This window comes from Pelophylax lessonae, assembly GCF_965119305.1.
Source record: "Pelophylax lessonae genome assembly, chromosome: 13".
NCBI lineage: Eukaryota > Metazoa > Chordata > Amphibia > Anura > Ranidae > Pelophylax > Pelophylax lessonae.
This window is the reverse complement of record NC_138780.1, coordinates 159966068-159986083: the sequence shown is the minus strand read 5'-3', so window position 1 is coordinate 159986083 and position 20016 is coordinate 159966068.

Here is a 20016-nt window from a genome sequence, read left to right as displayed (position 1 = left end):
ATCCAAGTACACCACATCCACTGGTCTCCCCCTATCTAGCTCACAGCTTACCTCCTCGTAGAATGCTAAGAGATTGGTTTGACAAGAACGCCCATTTGTAAACCCGTGCTGATTACTGCTGATGATGTTGTTGTCTTTAGCAAACTCTACGATATAGTCCCTTATCATCCCCTCCAGAAGTTTACATACTATTGATGTCAAACTGACAGGCCTATAATTTCCCGGGATATGCCTCTGCCCTTTTTGAATATCGGAATCACGTTAGCTTTCTTCCAATCCCCTGGTACATCTCCTGTCCTAATACTGTCAGCAAAGATCAGGAACAGTGGTCTAGATATAACCTTACTGAGTTCCTTGAGTACTCTCGGATGTACGCCATCCGGGCCTGGTGATTTGTTTGTGTTAAAGTGGAGTTCCACCCTATTTTTATACTTACCTCCATCTTCTCGCTCCGGGTCACCTGAAAAAGAAATGGATAATCGCATATTTTTTTTTTTTTTTACTTACCTCGTAGCGAACAAAATATACTTACCTTACTTCCTTCTTCCTCCTTCCTCGGCCGCGGCCCGTCGTCACTTCCTGGCTCTGCAATGATTCCTGGGAGCTGGACGTCATAGCTCCCAGGAATCATTGCGCCTGCACCGGCCCCGACGTCAGTTCCGGGTCGCGCGCGTCATCCCCTTCTAAACAGCTTCTGGGCATGCCCAGAAGCTGTGGAGGGGTGACACGCACGACCCGGAAGTGACGTCGGGGCCGGCGCAGAGCATCGTGGGACCACAGAAGGCGGAAGAAGACGCCGAAGAGGACGCGCTGGCTTCAAGCTGCCCACATCTGAGATGGCAGCGCTGGACAAGACGTTTGCAAGGTAAGTATTTCGTCTTGCAGGTAAGTGCAACCCGGGACAGATCAGAGGCTAGCCATTGTGGAATGCACTAGCCCTGACTGTCCCGGGGGTATTAAAAAAAAAAAAACCAAATCCAGGGTGGAACTCCGCTTTAAGTTTATCCAGCCTTTCCCTGATTTCACCCTCTGTTAGCCATAGTGGCAAGTCCTGTGTATTACTACTAACCATACAGTCATGGTCCATGTACCCCTCCTTTTCCTGTGTAAAGACTGACGAGAAAAAAGCATTCAGCACGGTTGCTTTTTCAGTGTCCTCTGTAACCATCCCCCCATCATCGCTAATTATGTGTGCAATATGCTCTGCCCTAGTTTTTTTGCTGTTGATATATTTAAAGAATTTCTTTGAGTTTTTTTTACTATCCTCCGCTATTTGTCTCTCAAAGTTGATTTTAGCCATCTTGATTTCGTGTTTACTTTTCTTATTTGCCTCCTTGTATTGCTCGAAAGCTGATACTGTGCCCTCTGATTTATACTTCTTGAAGGCCAATTTTTTTCCCCTAATAAGTTTTTTAACGCTACGGTTTAGCCAGCCAGGTTTGGCTTTGTCTCTTCTAAATTTATTTCCCATAGAAATGCACTGCAAGATGCATTTGCTTAATATGTTCCTAAAGCATTCCCATTTTTCCTGTGTGGTCAGGGATCCCAGGGTTTGGTCCCAGTTTACCCTTTCCATCAAGGAGTATAATTTTGGAAAGTTTGCCTTTCTGAAGTTTAGGGTTCTTATGTTCCCCACTTGCCTTGTTATATTGTTATTTATACTAAATGTGATCATCCTGTGATCGCTAGAGCCCAGGTTGTCCTGGACTACTACCTCCGAGATTATGTCTGGGTCATTAGTGATCAATAGATCCAGGACTGCATTTTCTCTAGTCGGAGAATCCACCAACTGAGACATGTAATTATCCAGTAAGGTTTCTGTGAATAGGCGGGCCTTCTGTGAGTGTGTAGTCCCCTCATCCCAGTCAATGTCGGGATAATTGAAGTCCCCTAATATGATGACTGATCCCAATTTTGCCACTTTACTCATTAGTGCTAAGGATTCCAGCTCTACCTCCTCCCCTTGGTTAGGTGGCCTATAGCAAACCCCCACAATTACTTTCCCCTTTTCTCCTTCCCTATGGAGTTCAACCCACACAGATTCTAACTCCATACTCATCCCTTCTGTAATGTCTATATCCCTTCCGTAATGTCTATATCCCTCTATATATATATAAAAAAGTACTCAAATACCAGCCCTAAAAAGGGCTTTTTGGGGACAATATATATATATATATATATACAAAAGGGCTTTTTGGGGTGCTGTCAGGATGCTGTCCTTACAGCAGGAGTGGACCGAGAACACTGACTAACAACTGTCCCTATTAACAACAGCAGCAGCAGCACTCTCCCTGCTCTCACTAACACACTGCTTCAGAATGATCTAAGATGGATGCTGCCCTTGCTTTTTTATAGGAGGTGGGAGGGTGTGGGGGGGGAGGGTATGCTGATTGGCTGGAATGTGTCTGCTGACTGTGAGGTACAGGGTCACAGTTTGCCTCAATGAGGAAGTATAGGGGATGGACCGAACATTGCATATGTTCGCCCGCAGAGGCGGACGCGAACAAGCGATGTTCGCCGGGAATTGTTCGGACATCTCTACCAGCAACCTCTGGAGAAACCCTGCTCTAAGCCCCGGTTCACACTTTTGCGATGCGGGAAGGCTGCGAATTCGCAGCCTGTTCCCGCATCGCAATGCACCCCCGGCAGTTCACAGTGCCATATGCGATACGCTGGGGGTGTCAATGTAATCTTAACGACACCCCCAGTTTGATCGCATATCGCAGTGCGATCTTGCAGTTCGCACAGGATCGGATCGCACAAGTGTGAACCGCTGTGCGATCCGATCCTGTTGCGGCTGCAAAAAAGGGTCCTGTGCGTGTTTGCTGCGGGTGCGGTGCGAATTTAGCCATACAAAGTGTATGGCTAAACTCGCACCGCACAGCCGATCGCATGTAATGAAGGAGCAGTGCGCTCCGACATTACATGCGAACCCCGCAGCTGCACAAATGTGAACCGGCTCTTAAAGGAAGACTTTTCTTTGGTCATATAAGAGCCACCAATGGACCAATCTATTTCTTCTTGAAGGTAGACTTGGAGATGCCAGGAATTGAACCTGGGGCCTCACACGTGCAACGCATGCGCTCTGCCACTGAGCTACATCCCCTTTTTTTTTTTTTGGCTGTCTATTTACCACAGGGAAACCAAAACCACCTGATTGTTGGTCTAGGCACACTCTTTACTCTAGAACAGTGGTCTCCAAACTGCGGCCTATTGCTTACTTTTATCCAGCCCTTGGGGCACTATTACACCAACTGTCACCAATGATACGGGCACTATTCCACCCAATAATACCAATTGTGGGACACTATTCCCCCCCCACTGATATCAATGATGGGTCACTATTCCTCGCACTGACACCAATGATGGGGCACTATTCCTCCCCACTGATATCAATGATGGGTCACTATTCCTCGCACTGACACCAATGATGGGGCACTATTCCTCCCAATAACACCAACTACGGGGCACTATTTCCCCCACGGACACCAATGATAGGGCTCAATTCCTTCCACTATACCAGTGATGGCGCACTTTTCCTCTAATGGCACAAACAATGGGACACTATTCCTCCCATTGATACCAATGATGGGGCACTATTCCTCCCACTGACACCAATTATTGGGCACTATTTCTCCCATTGACACCAGCAATAGGGCACTATTCTTCCCACGGACACAAATGATGGGGCGCTTTTCCTCCCACTGATACCAATGATGGGGTGCAATTCTTCCTACTGACAACAATATTGGGGTACTATTCCTCCCAGCAATAGTGTTCCATCATTGGTATCAGTCCATGGAATAGTGTCCCATCATTGGTGTCAGTGGAAGGAATAGTGCCCCATCATTGGTGTCAGTGGGATGAATAGTGTAGCATCATTGGTGACAGTGGAAGGAATAGTGCCCCATCATTGGTGACAGTGGGATGAATAGTGTCCCATCATTGGTGTCATTGGGATGAATAGTGTCCCATCATTGGTGTCAGTGAGAGGAATAGTGCCCCATCATTGGTGTCAGTGGGATGAATAGTGCCTCATCATTGGTGTCAGTGGGATGAATAGTGCCTCATCATTGGTGTCAGTGGGAGGAATAGTGCCTCATCATTGGTGTCAGTGGGATGAATAGTGCCCCATCATTGGTGTCAGTGGGATGAATAGTGCCCCATCATTGGTGTCAGTGGGATGAATAGTGCCTCATCATTGGTGTCAGTGGGAGGAATAGTGACCTGCTGTGCTGCATAGTTACATAGCTAGTCAGGTTGAAAAAAGACACATCTAGCTCAACCAATAAAAAACAAAAACCAGTAAAGAAAACTTAACCATACAATCCCATATACACAATCCTATACCCACTGTTGATCCAGAGGAAGGCGAAAAACCCCAGCAAAGCATGATCCAATTTGCTACAGCCAGGGAAAAAAATTCCTTCCTGATCCCCCGAGAGGCAATCGGATATTCCCTGGATCAACTTTACCTATGAATACTAGTACCCATTTATATTATAGTCTGTCCATATACTACCCTAGCCTGCCCATATACTACCCTAGCCTGTCTATATACTACCCTAGCCTGTCAATATACTACCCTAGCCTGTCAATATACTACCCTAGCCTGTCTATATACTACCCTAGCCTGTCTATATATTACCCTAGCCTGTCTATATACTACCATAGCCTGTCCATATACTACCCTAGCCTGCCCATATACTACCCTAGCCTGCCCATATACTACCCTAGCTTGTCTATATACGACCCTAGCCTGTCTATATACTACTCTAGTTTGCTCCTATACTACCCAAATCTGTCTTTATACTACAATAGCCTGTCCCAATACTACCCTAGCCTGTCTATATACTACCCTAGCCTATCCATATACTACCCTAGCCTGCCCCTATACTACCCTAGCCTATCCATATACTACCCTAGCCTGTCCATATACTATCCTAGCCTATCCATATACTATCCTAGCCTATCCATATACTATCCTAGCCTGCCTTTATACTATCCTCGCCTGTCTATATACTACCCTAGCCTACACCTATACTACCCTAGCTTGTCTATATACTATCCTAGCCTACACCTATACTACCCTAGCCTGTCTATATACTACCCTAGCCTGTCTATATACTACCCTAGCCTGTCTATATACTACTCTAGCCTGCTCCTATACTACCCAAATCTGTCTTTATACTACAATAGCCTGTCCCTATACTACCCTAGCCTGCCCCTATACTACCCTAGCCTATCCATATACTATCCTAGCCTGCCTTTATGCTATCCTCGCCTGTCTATATACTACCCTAGCCTACACCTATACTACCCTAGCTTGTCTATATACTACCCTAGCCATTCTATATACTACCCTAGCCTGTCTATATACTACTCTAGCCTGCTCCTATACTACCCAAATCTGTCTTTATACTACAATAGCCTGCCCCTATACTACCCTAGCCTGCCCCTATACTACCCTAGCCTGCCCCTATACTATCCTAGCCTATCCATATACTATCCTAGCCTGCCTTTATACTATCCTCGCCTGTCTATACACTACCCTAGCCTACACCTATACTACCCTAGCTTGTCTATATACTATCCTAGCCTACACCTATACTACCCTAGCTTGTCTATATACTACCCTAGCCTGTCTATATACTACTCTAGCCTGCTCCTATACTACCCAAATCTGTCTTTATACTACAATAGCCTGTCCCTATACTACCCTAGCCTGCCCCTATACTATCCTAGCCTATCCATATACTATCCTAGCCTACACCCATACTACCCTCGCTTGTCTATATACTATCCTAGCCTACACCTATACTACCCTAGCTTGTCTATATACTACCCTAGCCTGTATATATACTCTCCTTGCCTACCCCTATACTATCCTAGCCTGCCTGTATACTATCCTAGCCTGTCTATATACTACATGGCCTGCCCATGTTGTGCATTCCCATGATTTTAGGGTATGTTAAAGGAGAAGCATGGTCAAGTTCATTTGGCCGTACATCTCCTGTGGGTCACAGGAGTGCATTTATTTCTGCACTTCTGTGACCCAGATTTAGGTGTCGGTGGACGGTCCCACTGCATGTGGTGTGAATGGACCCACTTGCACTTTTGATAAGGGGGGGTGCAGGGGAGTAAAACCCAGTGGTTGAGCTGCATTTTGACTGTCCCTCAACCACTCCTCTGTCCCTGCAGAGGCTTGATATGTGCTGCCACCACAATGCTTTGATTCTTGGCTGCAATAAAAATTATAGCCCCCTATCATGCTCGGCGGGCAGTACCACCCCCCAACGCAACCTATTTAAATGTATGGGCCGCTTTGCAACCACCCGTGGTTGCTTCACAATTGTCTGGTCTTTAGGGGGTGATAACAGACCCAGAGGAGGGTGTTACTACAACTACTTCCGAAAGTTCTGTCTCCTCTTCTTGTTCTGGGTGTCTTTTCGTGGCTGCACGTATTTTCGCTGCTGCGAATCCTTCTTCCAGCGCTGCGAGTAGAAGTTCCACGCTCATTTTCCTGTCCGTTATTTTTGGTCTGTCCTTGCAGTACTGAATTCTGTAGGAATAAAGAAAGAAATGGTATAAGAATATGTCCATAAACAAACAGAAATGTACAGAATAAATAGCAGACTCCCCCTAAATCTGTGTTTGATAGAAAACAAATAGTCACTCGCCATCACCCCATTTGTTATTGTGTGAATACACGATTAGAATATCGCCCGATCATTCGACCACCGACTTTTGAAAAAGTATTTGTCGGTCGAAAACGATGCCAACATACACTGCCCGAATATCGCCCGACCGGTGCCCGCCGACTATCGAAACAGTGTTCGTCGGTCGAAAACGTTGCCAACGTTGTGATGAGGTTAAACTGAACGACCTCAACATCAACGTATAGAATATCGTTCTTTCGCAAACGAGACGACAGAATTTTTCGGGTTTTTCAAACAGTATTTTTCGTTTACAATATCGATATCGCTCATTGATGGCTGGACATTAACGAGTAGAATATCGGCCGATCGCTCGCTGAACGGAAATTTTCGTCCGATATTCTTATCGTGTATTCCGGCCAGAACTGTTACCAGCAGCCTCAGATTTTTCACCTCTCCCCCGTAGAACAAATGATAGAGATGTGTTCAATCTCATTATGACCAGTGAAGGGCTTGTGCTGCTAATGCCTGGGGCAATGAGCACAGAAAACACACCACCTCGGTCTTATCAACTGCCTGCCTACAGGCAGGGAAAAGGTAAATACAGTATAGAAGGTGGGGGCTCAGTGACAGTGGGTGATTACATGAAAACAGGTCGCGGTGCGAAGTAGCGTCGCCTGCATGTGAATGGGGGCTAAAACACTTTATTTTTGTAACTTATCAAAACATTTAATTGTTTAGGCCCCGTTCACACTGGGGCGACGCTACTTTGCCGGGCGACCTCATAGGTCGCGGCGCGCTGCTCGCCCCGCGACCTCGGAGCGGCCAGCACGGACTTCATAACATTGAAGTCTATGCAGGTCGCTCCGGGTCGCCCCAAAGAAGCTCCGGACCCTTTTTTCTAAGTCGGTGGACTTGTGTCGCTCCTATTAGAACGGGTCCACAGCTTCTCTATGGAAGGCGACCTACGGCGACCTGTCAGGCGACCAGGTCGCCTGACAGGTTGCCCCAGTGTGAACGGGGGCTTAAAGTGGTTGAAGGGCAGTAAAACTCTGCTTTCGAAACTCTCTTTTACCACCCCTCAACCGCAACCATCTTTTAGCTGTAGAGGCAGCGACTGGGCATGTTCATATGCCACAGCTGCAATTATATCTCCTGTAGAACCCACTGACTGTGACCCATTCAAATGAATGGTGGCATTCCTCAAGAGCCCCACAACCATGTGCAATGTGGAGTTCAATGGGTTAAAGCAGGTGGTGAGGAGGCAATACAATGCCTCCTCACCGCCTCTAAAATGCTCTCTGAAGATCAATCTGCTTGTGGATCGCTCTTCAGAAAACAAAGCATTTTGTGAATGAGCCCCTACATATTCCACAGTGGCCACAGTGCTCCCCTCACATCAGAGTCCTCCTTTACATCTGAGTCTACAGCATTTCCCCTAAATCCAGAGTCAATAGCGTTCAGTCTATCACAGTTACCCCCCTTAAATCAAGGTTCCCAGAGAGCCTCCCTCACATCAGAATCCCCAGAGTTCCCCTTTACACTGGGAAAATGGATGTAAAGAGTACTGTGGACTCTGGTGTAAAGGGAAACTTTGATATAAGGGGGTCTCTAGTCGCCAGCAGACTGCATCAGAATCCCCCTTTATATACAATGTAAGGGGGGAATCTGACACAAAAGGGATCTCTGCAGACTGTGATGTAAGGGGGGGCCTCTGATGTGAGGGGGTCTCTGGTTACCACAGAGTTCACAGAGATCCCACTTACATTAGAGTTCCCATTTACCCCAGAGTCTGCAGAGTTCCCCTCTGAATATCAATGCATCTCTTACATGTCTCTAAGATGGCCACTCTGCCCCTTGACCCTTGTCATCAGTCCTGGGTGGAGCCAGCCTTAAAGTGACAGTACATGTGAAACCCTTCAGGTGTAACACCTTCCATCCATCCCAAAAAAAAACAACAAAAAACAAAAAAAAAAAAACGCAACAAAACGAGAACAGGCATAAAACAGTAACTCATAATTGTCCAATACAGTCCTCCAACTTAGGAGATTTACATGGCTTCTTCCGCGGCCGGATGTGAGAACAACTTCCAGGGACGCTACGGGGAGAACATGGCAGCGGATCACTTTCGGCGGGCCCGTCGAAAGTCTCGTAACCGGTCTTGCATTTGAAACCGGTCAGGAGGGCGACAGTGTCGTTGAGGACGGGCACCCAGCGACTCGGGGCCGGAGGAAGCAGGGCTGGCCGGAATGGACACCGGCAGGCAGGGCCGCTGATAAGGCAGTGCAGCCAGCCCTGTTGTACCGGGCCCGGCCTCAATCAGCTCAGCAGGGGGGCCCGAGCAGCTTTGTAATACATTTCTGTTAAAAAAAATATATACCTTCACCAACTTGCATACAATATGAATATACAATTTGAATATGAGGGTGTATAATAAATTCCTGGACCTCATCAGAGTAACAGAGGGGCCTTGGAGGTGACAGAAGAGGGACTTTTTATCCATTACCAAACTAAAGTTCCGGCCGCTCATAATGTGTCTTCCCTGGCGTATGGATTCCATTGTAATGCGGCTCCCGCTCTTCAGTAAGTAAACCGGCTGCTGCAGCCTGAGAGAGACACTGATCGGCGATCGCTGAGATGGCTGAGACAGCACAGCAGGAGTAATCCCGGCGGCGGTGCACAGGGAAGCAATCATCTGCACACACACAGTCACGCACTGACGTATCACACAGGCTATTCTTGAAGGTGCAGTCCCCAGACTCCCCCTTGTCTGCTCATGGTTATCATCATTATGGGGATCTCAGCACAGCAGGTGCTCTATGGATCTGTCAGTGTCACATGGCTGTTGGGTGTTGACTGTCTTAATTTTTGGCTGTACTCTGTGTGTTACAGACTATAACACAGTACAGCCATAACAAAGTCAGCACCCAGCAGCCATGTGACACTGACAGAGCCATAGAGCACCTGCTGTGCTGAGATCCTCATAATGATGATGACCATGAGCAGACAGTGAGATGCTACTTTACACGTGTCTTGGGGGGAGGAGAGAGACAGTAAAAACACACAGCCAAGCTGCACTTTTACCACCCCCCAAACCACTTCCCTTTGAGAACCTTTCACCTAGGCTTTGCAATTAGGTCCGCATGTCACTTTTTCATGCGGACCTGATTGAAAGCTCCATGTAGGTCTACAGGAGTCCAGATATGAACTGACTTGTGTCCATTTAGATCCGCCTACCTCTGTGGCCATTCAGGTCCAAGAAAAAAAAAATGGAAAAGGACATCCTTTTCTATTTTTCCAGACCTAAATGTGACAGATCAGAGGTAGCCTGATGTAAAGGGACACAAGTCTATCTACATCAGGTTACCCATAGAGCCACCACAAGTCCGTGGTGTGTGTCAAAACACTGACATCTCGCCCATTCTGCTCCAGTTATGATTGGTGAGGTGCTGTAAAGCTTCCTGTTGGTATATATAAGGTGGGTTTAGACTACGGTCCAAACATGACTGAGCTAATGCTTACTAATTAGTAAAAAAAAGTTCTAAAATAAGACATCTCTGCTACTTTATAATAGTGTAAAAAGTTTAGAGTTATAATGGCTACTAAAGGTTCAACTTTTGGAACATTTTACATGTTTCAGCTCCTGCCACCAGTGTTAATTTCGTCGACTAAAACCGACTAAAACGTTTTCGTCAACTAACACAATTCAGATGACTAAAATACGACTAAAACTAAAATGGCATTTTAGTCTTAAGACTAAAATACGACTAAAACTAAAATGGCATTTTAGTCTTAAGACTAAAATACGACTAAAACTAAAATGGCATTTTAGTCAAAAGACTATAACTAAAACTAAATCGAAATTTGCTGCCAAAAATTAACACTGGTGCATGCTCAAAGCATAAATAATAACATATTAGATTTTTCACTCCAGGACCAGCAGTAGTATATAATGAGTTTGGAAATTGTAGAGAAATGCTTAAATAATGCATTACAAATTACAATTGAACTACACCCATTTGATTATAGATGACTAAAATGAGTTTTAGTCGACTAAAATGTAGGGCGTTTTAGTCGACTAAAATGTACTGGAGTTTTAGTCGACTAAATACGACTAAAACTAAAACACTTGCAGAAGACTAAAATAGGACTAAAACTAAAATGCCATTTTAGTCCTAAGACTAAGACTAAAACTAAATTGAAATTTGCTGCCAAAATTAACACTGCCTGCCACCAGTCCCCCAGATCCCCTTCCCCCTTGTGACAGTGTGGGGTCAGGGGTGGAGCCAGGGGTGGAGTTGTGGGGCGGGGTCTAGGGGGCCCCATCATGTAGGCTGTATGGGGCCCCATGATTTCTAACTGCGGCCCTGGACGTAAGACAGCAAAATCCTCCGGTGGTAAAGTGGTTAATGTGTATTTGTTTTTGTTTCATTTATCCTTCAAACTCACAAAGTCACAGAGATTTTCCGTCCACCTGCTATGTATACTATTCAACCACTGCATCTTTAGTAAAGTCAGCATGCTACATATCCTGTCTTTAGATGCTGCTTTTACCTAAAAAATATTATATTATAAGGATATGGCTAAAGTTTTTTACTTATAAAAGGCACGTGTATAAAATGGCTCAGTGCCACTGGCAGGATGCAATGCCAAGTTATTCTATTCTTACTGGGAAGTGACAAACCATTCCTGTGTAAAGGGCTCTTCAATGGTGTGGAACATTTTCTAGATAGGCTGCTAGGAGACGCCGAGTGATTAGGAACCAAACAAACGCTGCTTGAGCAAACATTTTACAGTTTGATAAATTGCTGCAATTTAATATCTTATCCCATAAGCCTCAGACACATTCAAGGTCAAAAGTGACCTTCAGACAAGCTCACTAAAAATGTAAGACATAAGTACAGGTATACCTTCATGTCTGGTCAACAAGTAATGAGGGCATTGAAAATTCAAATTCAAATTTTGAATTACATTTATTATATCTTTTTTTTTTTACTTTTCCATTGCACGCAAGAAAGCAGAGGTGGAAACAGAAGCTGCATGCAAAAGTGTAGAGATTGAATCTATGAAGAAACAATGTGAGCATGCTATGGCCATGGCAAAGGTTTTAGCGCAAACTGCTTGGTAAAGTGAAGGAGGTAACAGCAGCAGACAATCTGTATGCATCATATTCCTCACATTCTCTCCAAAAGCTTCACCTCCAAGGCATACAGTAGGAGCTACTGTATATCCATCAACCAAGGTTAAAGCGGAGTTCCGGCCTCAAAAACCACTTTGGACCATCCGCTTGCTGACAATCACCTGAAAAAGAAATGGATAGTCCCGATTTTGTTTATTGTTTACTTAGCTTGTTATTGAAGAAAATATACTCACCTTTCTTCCATTTCCTCCCTCTGCAGCCGGGGCCCGCACCGTCTCTTCCTGCTTGCATTGACTCCTGGGAGCTGAACGTCATCGCTCCCAGAAATCAATGCGCCTGCACCGGCCCCGCTCGTCAGTTCCGGTGCAGGCGCGTCATTCCCTGCTAAACATCCAATCTGCCCAGGGATGACGCGCCTGCACCGGAACTGACGAGCGGGGCCGGTGCAGGGCATTCTGGGACCGAAGAGGACACAGAAGAGGACAGTGAAGAGGACGCTCTGGCTTCAGCTGCCCACACCTGAGATGGCAGCGCTGGACAAGACATTTTCAAAGTAAGTATTTCTTCTAAAAGGTAAGTGCAACCTGGGACAGTTCAGAGGCTATCCATTTTGAAATGCACAGCCCTGACTGTCCCGGGGGTATTTTTATCTAAAAAACTTTTCCGAGGCCAGAACTCCACTTTAATAAACCATGCCTACCACCTGTCAAGACAATCTTCACACTCATCCCTCAGTACACCAGGCTTTTGCACGGCAGCAAACTGTAGACACTGGTGGTAATCAGATAATGGACAATACATCTTACCATGAGGCTACTCAATTACCTCCTATCAAGTACCCTGCTCCACAGCCACAACCCAACATGGCAATCAACTCTCAACCAGTGTCAGGTATGATTCTGAACGCCATTGCACCATCATTCCTCCCAAAGTGGCTCATTTTCAGCACACCAGCCAATATAGCTGAAATTGTTCCCCATGCAGCTGTGCATCCAAAGTCTGAAAACACAGACAAGTCACAGTTTATTAAATAAATGCTCCACAAAGAGCTTTCCAAGACATGTCTCATTAAGTTAGATGACAAACCAGCAAACTACAGAGGTTGAAAATCCACCTTTAAAACTACCATCAGTGATCTACAACATTGTAGATGTCACAACTACAGAAGAACTAGATCTGCTTATCAGGTGATAAAGTGCAGGGTTGTTGGTGTCGGCGCTACCACATTATTAAAATTGTAAAGATAAAAAGATGTGTATACTGTGCGTTTTTAGTGAGAGTAAAACTGTAAAAACAGTAAGAAATTTCATCCATAAAAACATAAAAGTGCATATAGTGCGTTAGGTAAAACCATATAGTGTCGCCACTTAGATATGCAAAGTGCTTAGTGCTATTTGTACAAATTTGTGCCAGTGCACCAAGTGCTCAGTTGTGTGCCTTTTAGTGATAGAACTTGCGCCTGTGGATCTCCACTGGGTGCAAAAATGCTTACCGCACACTTGTGGCAGGTAGCTCGGTTCCCATCAGATGCTGCAACACAAAATAGCCTCCATTGCGTAGTATATAGTATTTAAATCGAAGCAAGTAATGCATCCACTCACAGTTAGGGAGTTCACTTTCAGCGTGCAGGGTCCGCCGGACTGTGTTGCTTCCGCGTTCCACCAGTCTGAACCACCGCTACCGGAAGTGACGTACTGACGTAATAAGCCACGCCCTACGCGTTTTGTCACTCCGACGTCATCTGGAGCGTGCCATCTAGCTCTACTCCTGGTCTTTTTATAGGCTGGGCTTTCGCCATATTAGTACGCCCTTGGGGGCCGAATCAGGGGCCATGTTTATACACACTGCTTATCAGGTGGCTAGGTCCTCAATCTACCAAATGTATCAGAAAGCTCAAAGCTGTTTACATTGACAACAGGTATTAACGCTGCCTGAGACAAACTTGAGGGTAGCTTCGGCACCCCAGAAGCCACTGAGGATACTTTATTTATAAAGGTTGTGAGGCTTCCAAAAAATATTTAGCAGAGACAATCTAAAGTTTCAAGAGCTCAGTGACCTTCTGTTGGAGTTTCAACTTGCCAAAGTCAATACCCACCTACCTGGCTTAATTTACCTTTATACACACTTAGGGTTAACCCGATAGTCTCCATGTTACCTTAAGGCATACAGGAAAAATATGCATCCCTTGGATCAAGGTACAAAGAAGAACATAAAGTTTCCTTTCCTCCATTTTCCTACTTCTTTGAGTTCAGTAGGAGAATCACAGATACTAAGAATGATCCAACTTTCTCCTTTGAGGAGTCAAACCCTCCTGTTCCAACTTCTCCAGGGCCTGTAAGTTCACGCATTCTACTTGGAATCGTAGATGTCCGGTGTTTGTGAAAAGGACTGATATTCTACCTGAAACTACTCCAGTCCCTGAAAAGCACTGATAAGAAAAATAAAATTGAAAACCCAAATCGCCAATGTCCCATAAACAACAAACCACACCCACTTAGGAAGTATATAAGTTTCAGAAAGAAACCCTTGCAAGAATATAGATAAGGTCATCCTTCTTCTTACTTTTATCCTTGTGAGCACATTTGCATGCAGCACGCCTGATTGGATCCCGAAAAAGTCCCTCCTTCTCCCAGTCCAAGTGTGGCTGTACAAGGCAACTGAAACTAAGTAAATTATACACTAAGTATTTATACTAGTTAGATTTTTTTTTTTTTTAATTCTGTTTATTGAAATTTTCTCGAAAAAAAAAAAAAAATTGGGGCATACCCCGGCGCAAAACAACTTAAACAGCTACACACTATGGAAACAATACTAGTTGGATTTTTAAAAATACAACAAGTCATTAAAGCGGAACTAAACCATATCTGAGCATCACAAACTGAAAAAGTTGTTTAATTAATTTTTAAGTAAATCCAACCCACCAACCATGTCTCCATGCTTTATTTTGTCTAGAAATCACTTTGAAAAACACCCCCTAGCATTTCTAGCTGTGGCCATCTTGAGTAAGGGCAGATGATGCATGTAGCATTTACTTGCTGGAATCCATCTGCCCTTAATCAAGGCATTCAGACAGGAGGGCCCGCTTAGCTGAGAAAATCCTCCTCCTGATGAAATAAAAAAGCCAATGAAGACCCCTGGGATATATGACATATATATAATATATATGATATATAATTTTGGCCTAGGCTTTTAGCCTAGGCCAGAAACCAGGAAGCAAGTAAAGAAAAAAAAATGGTAAATCTAATAACTTCTTATCTCTTTACTAATGCAGCAGCATTAGGGTGTCAATAGTTAATGTTGATTGAGAGAATTCAGTTACACAATAATAAATGAATACATGGCTGTGTTAATTAGCATAAATTAAATTTGCTTGGTATTCACTTTTAAATCAGAACCTTTATATAAAAAAAAAAAAAAAACTTCCAAGCAGGAAGGATTTTTATTGCAGAAGAAGCTTACACCTTGCACTTCTCTGTGTACATTCTCAGTACCGGGGGGGGGGGGGGGGGGATGAATGAACTCCTATGCATACATGCAGGAGTTTTGTCATCCCAGTCTGGCCATTTAGGATGGCCAAAGACTCTGAACCCGAATCGAGGAAAAGAGAAGATATTGGTGCTGGCGCCATGGTTCATAGATGATGCATAGCTAAAGGGGAGGTGAGTATTGGTAGATTACGTTCTGCTTTAAGGTCTTTGGAATGCCCTGATATTGGAAGGCCCAAAGGGTGAGTTAGGAGATCCAGAGGTATTGGGCTTTTCAATAGGATGAGATGCCGGGGCAAAAATCCGAAACGCTCCAGATGAGCAAAGGCAAGGAGGAAGAAGGAACAAAAGAGATAAAAAGCCACTAAAGAGATCCTTCTAAGGGTAGTATTCAGTTAAACGTATGGGAAAAGTATGGCAAAAAGTGTAGTAAGCGTATACTCACATTTATAAGGCTGCTGGATACCCATCCTAGGGTCAAGCAACCTTTTTTTAGCACAGGTGGAGAATATAACGGTCTTCACACATAATGTAGGTGGTCGCACCGAAGCTCGTCGGGGATTTATGGATATTCTTGCACCCTGCTAGGTTGGCAAACAAAAAGTAGATAGCATAAGGCCCCAAAATGGAACCAGTGTGTGGTCAGCAGAGGTGACCATTCAATAAAATGGTGCATCCAAGTTGACTCTTCAGGAAGGTTGATATTTATTGACCATGAAAACAGGTTTAAACACCATCAACGTGTTTTAACCTGTTTTCATGATCAATAAATACTGACCTTCCTAAAGAGTAAACTGGGAAGCACCTTTTTTTTGAATGGGCACCTCTGCTGATCACACACTGGTTCCATTTTGAGGCTTTATGCTATCTACTAAGGTTCCTAAATAGTGAAGTCTTATCTCTAGGATCCTACTGGCTTCAACCTAAAATTAAAGCGGAGTTCCGGCCTGAAAAAAAAAATTTAGGACAGTCAGGGCTAGTGCATTTCAGCAACGATAGCCTCTGAACTGTCCCCGGTTTCACTTACCTTTTAGAAGAAATTCTTCCCTTGAAAATGTCTTGTCCAGCGCTGCCATCTCAGGTGTGGACAGCTGAAGCCGGAGCGTCCTCTTCAATGTCCTCTTTGGTGACATTGGAGTCCCAGAATGCCCTGCTCGTCACTTCCGGTGTAGGCGCATCATCCCTGCACAGCTTCCTGGCATGCCCAGAAGCCGTTTATCAGGGAATGACGCGCCTGCACTGGAACTGACGAGCAGGGCCGGTGCAGGCGCATTGACTCCTGGGAGCGATGACGCTCGGCTCCCAGGAATCAATGCAAGCAGGAAGTCACGGACCTCAGATCTCACATCTACAATTAAAAGCAAAAAAAAATGAAATTTTTTTAAGTAAAAAAAAAAAATAGGCCTTTTAAGGCCGTTGGGCGGAAGAGATGGATGTGGTAGCTCCGGTCATCCAAGGCCATATAGTCGAACTTCCTGCCTGGGACCCGGAAGGACCATATCATTTTCCCTGCTACCGACAGCTCCGGTAAGTGAGGAAAACGACCGGGAAGCAGCAGAAGAGATGCCCACATCTTACCAGAGTTGTCAGTAGCGGGGAAAATGATTCGGTCCTTCCGCTGCAAATCCGCCGCTGGGACCACTTTTATGTGAAAGTAGCGACATAAATACGCATCGGGCGCAACGGAAGTGGTTAAAGATTCATTGCTTTTAACAGTCGATTTTAGAACAAATAGACAAACAAATACCACATAAACTGTTAAAAATCCAATTGTTTAAGAAAGAATGTTGATTTGACCCCACTAACGCTTAGAACAGGGCTTCTCAACCAGGGTTCTGTAGAACCCTAGGGTTCCTCCTGAGGTTGCTAGAGGTTCCTGGAGAAATGGGCAATTCCTGCCTCTCAGATAAGTTCCCAATGACACCATTGTTCTTTTTAGCTATCTGTAAGGGGGTAATTCTTCCCAATGATGACAAGAGTAAGGAGCATTCCTCCCACTGACTGTCACACTAATGTATCATGAGTTGTAGATTTTTATTTTTTAGCAGGGTTTCCCCGAGACCAGAAATTTATTTCAAGGGTTCCTTTGTGTAGAAAATGTTGAGAAAGGCTGGCTTAGAAAATCCAACAGCTGTTCTTAAAACAAATTAAAACGAAATTCAATTCATATATGCCCATCTTAAGAATCTCTATTAATTTTTATAATGTCATCTGGGTCTCCCCTCCTTGAGTGACTTTGGCACGTTGGATGTCACGTACAGTATATTGACTGTGTCAGCCAGAGAAGTTAAATATTAATAGGTGAACAGATTCATATTCAAAAACCTGATTGACCTTGAGAACATCACCATCGTTTCCACAGCAACAACATTCTGCTCGTTAGCATAGAAATTCATTTACGGAACAGGACTTTTTTCTGTAGCTGGCAGGCCCTGAGGGTTGGTAACTGAGGAAATGTTGTGTAATTAACTGTGTGGGTTTTTAAAAGAGGGATTTTATTATGACTTTGTAAATTTCAATCAGAATTAGTGTTGAACACATCTTAATGGCACTTGGCGTAATGTAAATTCCAAGCCTTGAATGGCGACAGCCAGTTTGTCACATTGACACTTACTGCCTAAGGACGCAAACTGAACAAGTCGAGGCAGGAGAGTCTTGCTAAAATATTAACCTGCTCATCTAAGTGCGTCACTGGCACTAATATAAGGTCCTTTGTAATAATTGGTATTACATAAACTTTGAAAATTTACATAGCATCAGATATATTCCTGTAAGTCCTAAACTTGCACAAACTCCTTAGCATGCGCCCAACATGAAGAAATACACTGATGTATGGAACTCTACCTTTAGTAGGCTGGTGTCCACAAGGGATCACTTGATACGGTTCAAATTTCTCCATAGAATATATTACACTCCAGCTAAACTTGCAAGGATTTTTCCAGCGCATCCCTCAAAACTGTTTTTATGCATTTAGTTTGGCACTGCGCATCCAGCAGTTTTTGGTGGAGGTTATGGACTTGGGGCTTACAACAATTACCATAAGACCTTCCATAGCAGCCTGTCTGCTGGGCCTGGTAGACCCATTAGCACCCAAAAAGATGATCTGTACGCGACCTTCCATAGCAGTCTGTATGTTGGGCCTGGTAGACCTATTAGCACCCAAAAAGGTGATCTGTACGCGACCTTCCATAGCAGTCTGTCTGTTGAGCCTGGTAGACCTATTAGCACCTAAAAAGGTGATCTGTACGCGACCTTCCATAGCAGTCTGTATGTTGGGCCTGGTAGACCTATTAGCACCCAAAAAGGTGATCTGTACGCGACCTTCCATAGCAGTCTGTCTGTTGAGCCTGGTAGACCTATTAGCACCTAAAAAGGTGATCTGTACGCGACCTTCCATAGCAGTCTGTATGTTGGGCCTGGTAGACCTATTAGCACCCAAAAAGGTGATCTGTACGCGACCTTCCATAGCAGTCTGTCTGTTGGGCCTGGTAGACCTATTAGCACCCAAAAAGGTGATCTGTACGCGACCTTCCATAGCAGTCTGTATGTTGGGCCTGGTAGACCTATTAGCACCCAAAAAGGTGATTTGTACGCGACCTTCCATAGCAGTCTGTCTGTTGAGCCTGGTAGACCTATTAGCACCCAAAATGGTGATCTGTACGCGACCTTCCATAGCAGTCTGTCTGTTGAGCCTGGTAGACCTATTAGCACCCAAAAAGGTGATCTGTACACGACCTTCCATAGCAGTCTGTCTGTTGGGCCTGGTAGACCTATTAGCACCCAAAAAGGTGATCTGTACGCTACTTACACCGCTCCTATACTATGCATGTAAAATAATAATTTTATCATGGAAGAAGCTGGTGGCCCCCACCATCATAGCCTGGAAGGTATTGAAAATAATACTTTACTGCTATACAAAGCTAGGTATCTTAAAAGAGGGGTACCTGATAAATTTAAAAAGGTGTGGGGCGGTTGAATAGATAATTCCACAGCTTCAGATTAATTGTTCCTTGGTTAAAGGTTCGTATTGTGGGCAAGATGCTGAATATATGTACCGTATTTTTCGGACTATAAGGCGCACTGAAAATCCTAAAATTTGATCAAAAACTGGCAGTGCGCCTTATAATCCGGTGCGCCCTATATATGAAAATAGTTTGAAAATTTAGTTAACTGGATGGTTTGACCAAAGGGGTGCAACCAATGGACATAAGTGTCAATCGTTCCTTCAAGGCGAAATTGCGAATCACGTGGGAAAACTTGATGATGGAAGGAGAGCACTCCTTCACAAAGACCGTGAGGCAACGCTGGGCCAGTTATGCCACTGTGTGCCAGTGGATAGTGGATGCCTGGCATAAAGTATCCGCCAGAACTGTCATCCGAGGGTTCGTGATGAGCACCTGCCAGTAAACCTCGCGCGGATCAACGTTCCAAAAAAAAAAAGTGCGCCTTATATATGAAAATTGTTTGAAACTTTACCGATAACTGATACTGCGCCTTATAATCCGGTGCGCCTTATAGTCGCGAAAATACAGTAGGCCTTGATGGGCACCTGACTCAGTTACTGTTGGGGTGATGTGGTATTGCCTCTGTAAATCTTACTTTATTTCTTTTCATTTACCTTTATACAAGAAAATTGTCACTATTATTGGTCTGGGAGCTGCATTGTTCACTGGTGCTGATGCATTGTAGTGCTGAATGTTGAATCTGTTTCTATGTTTTTAACTAAAAAATAAAA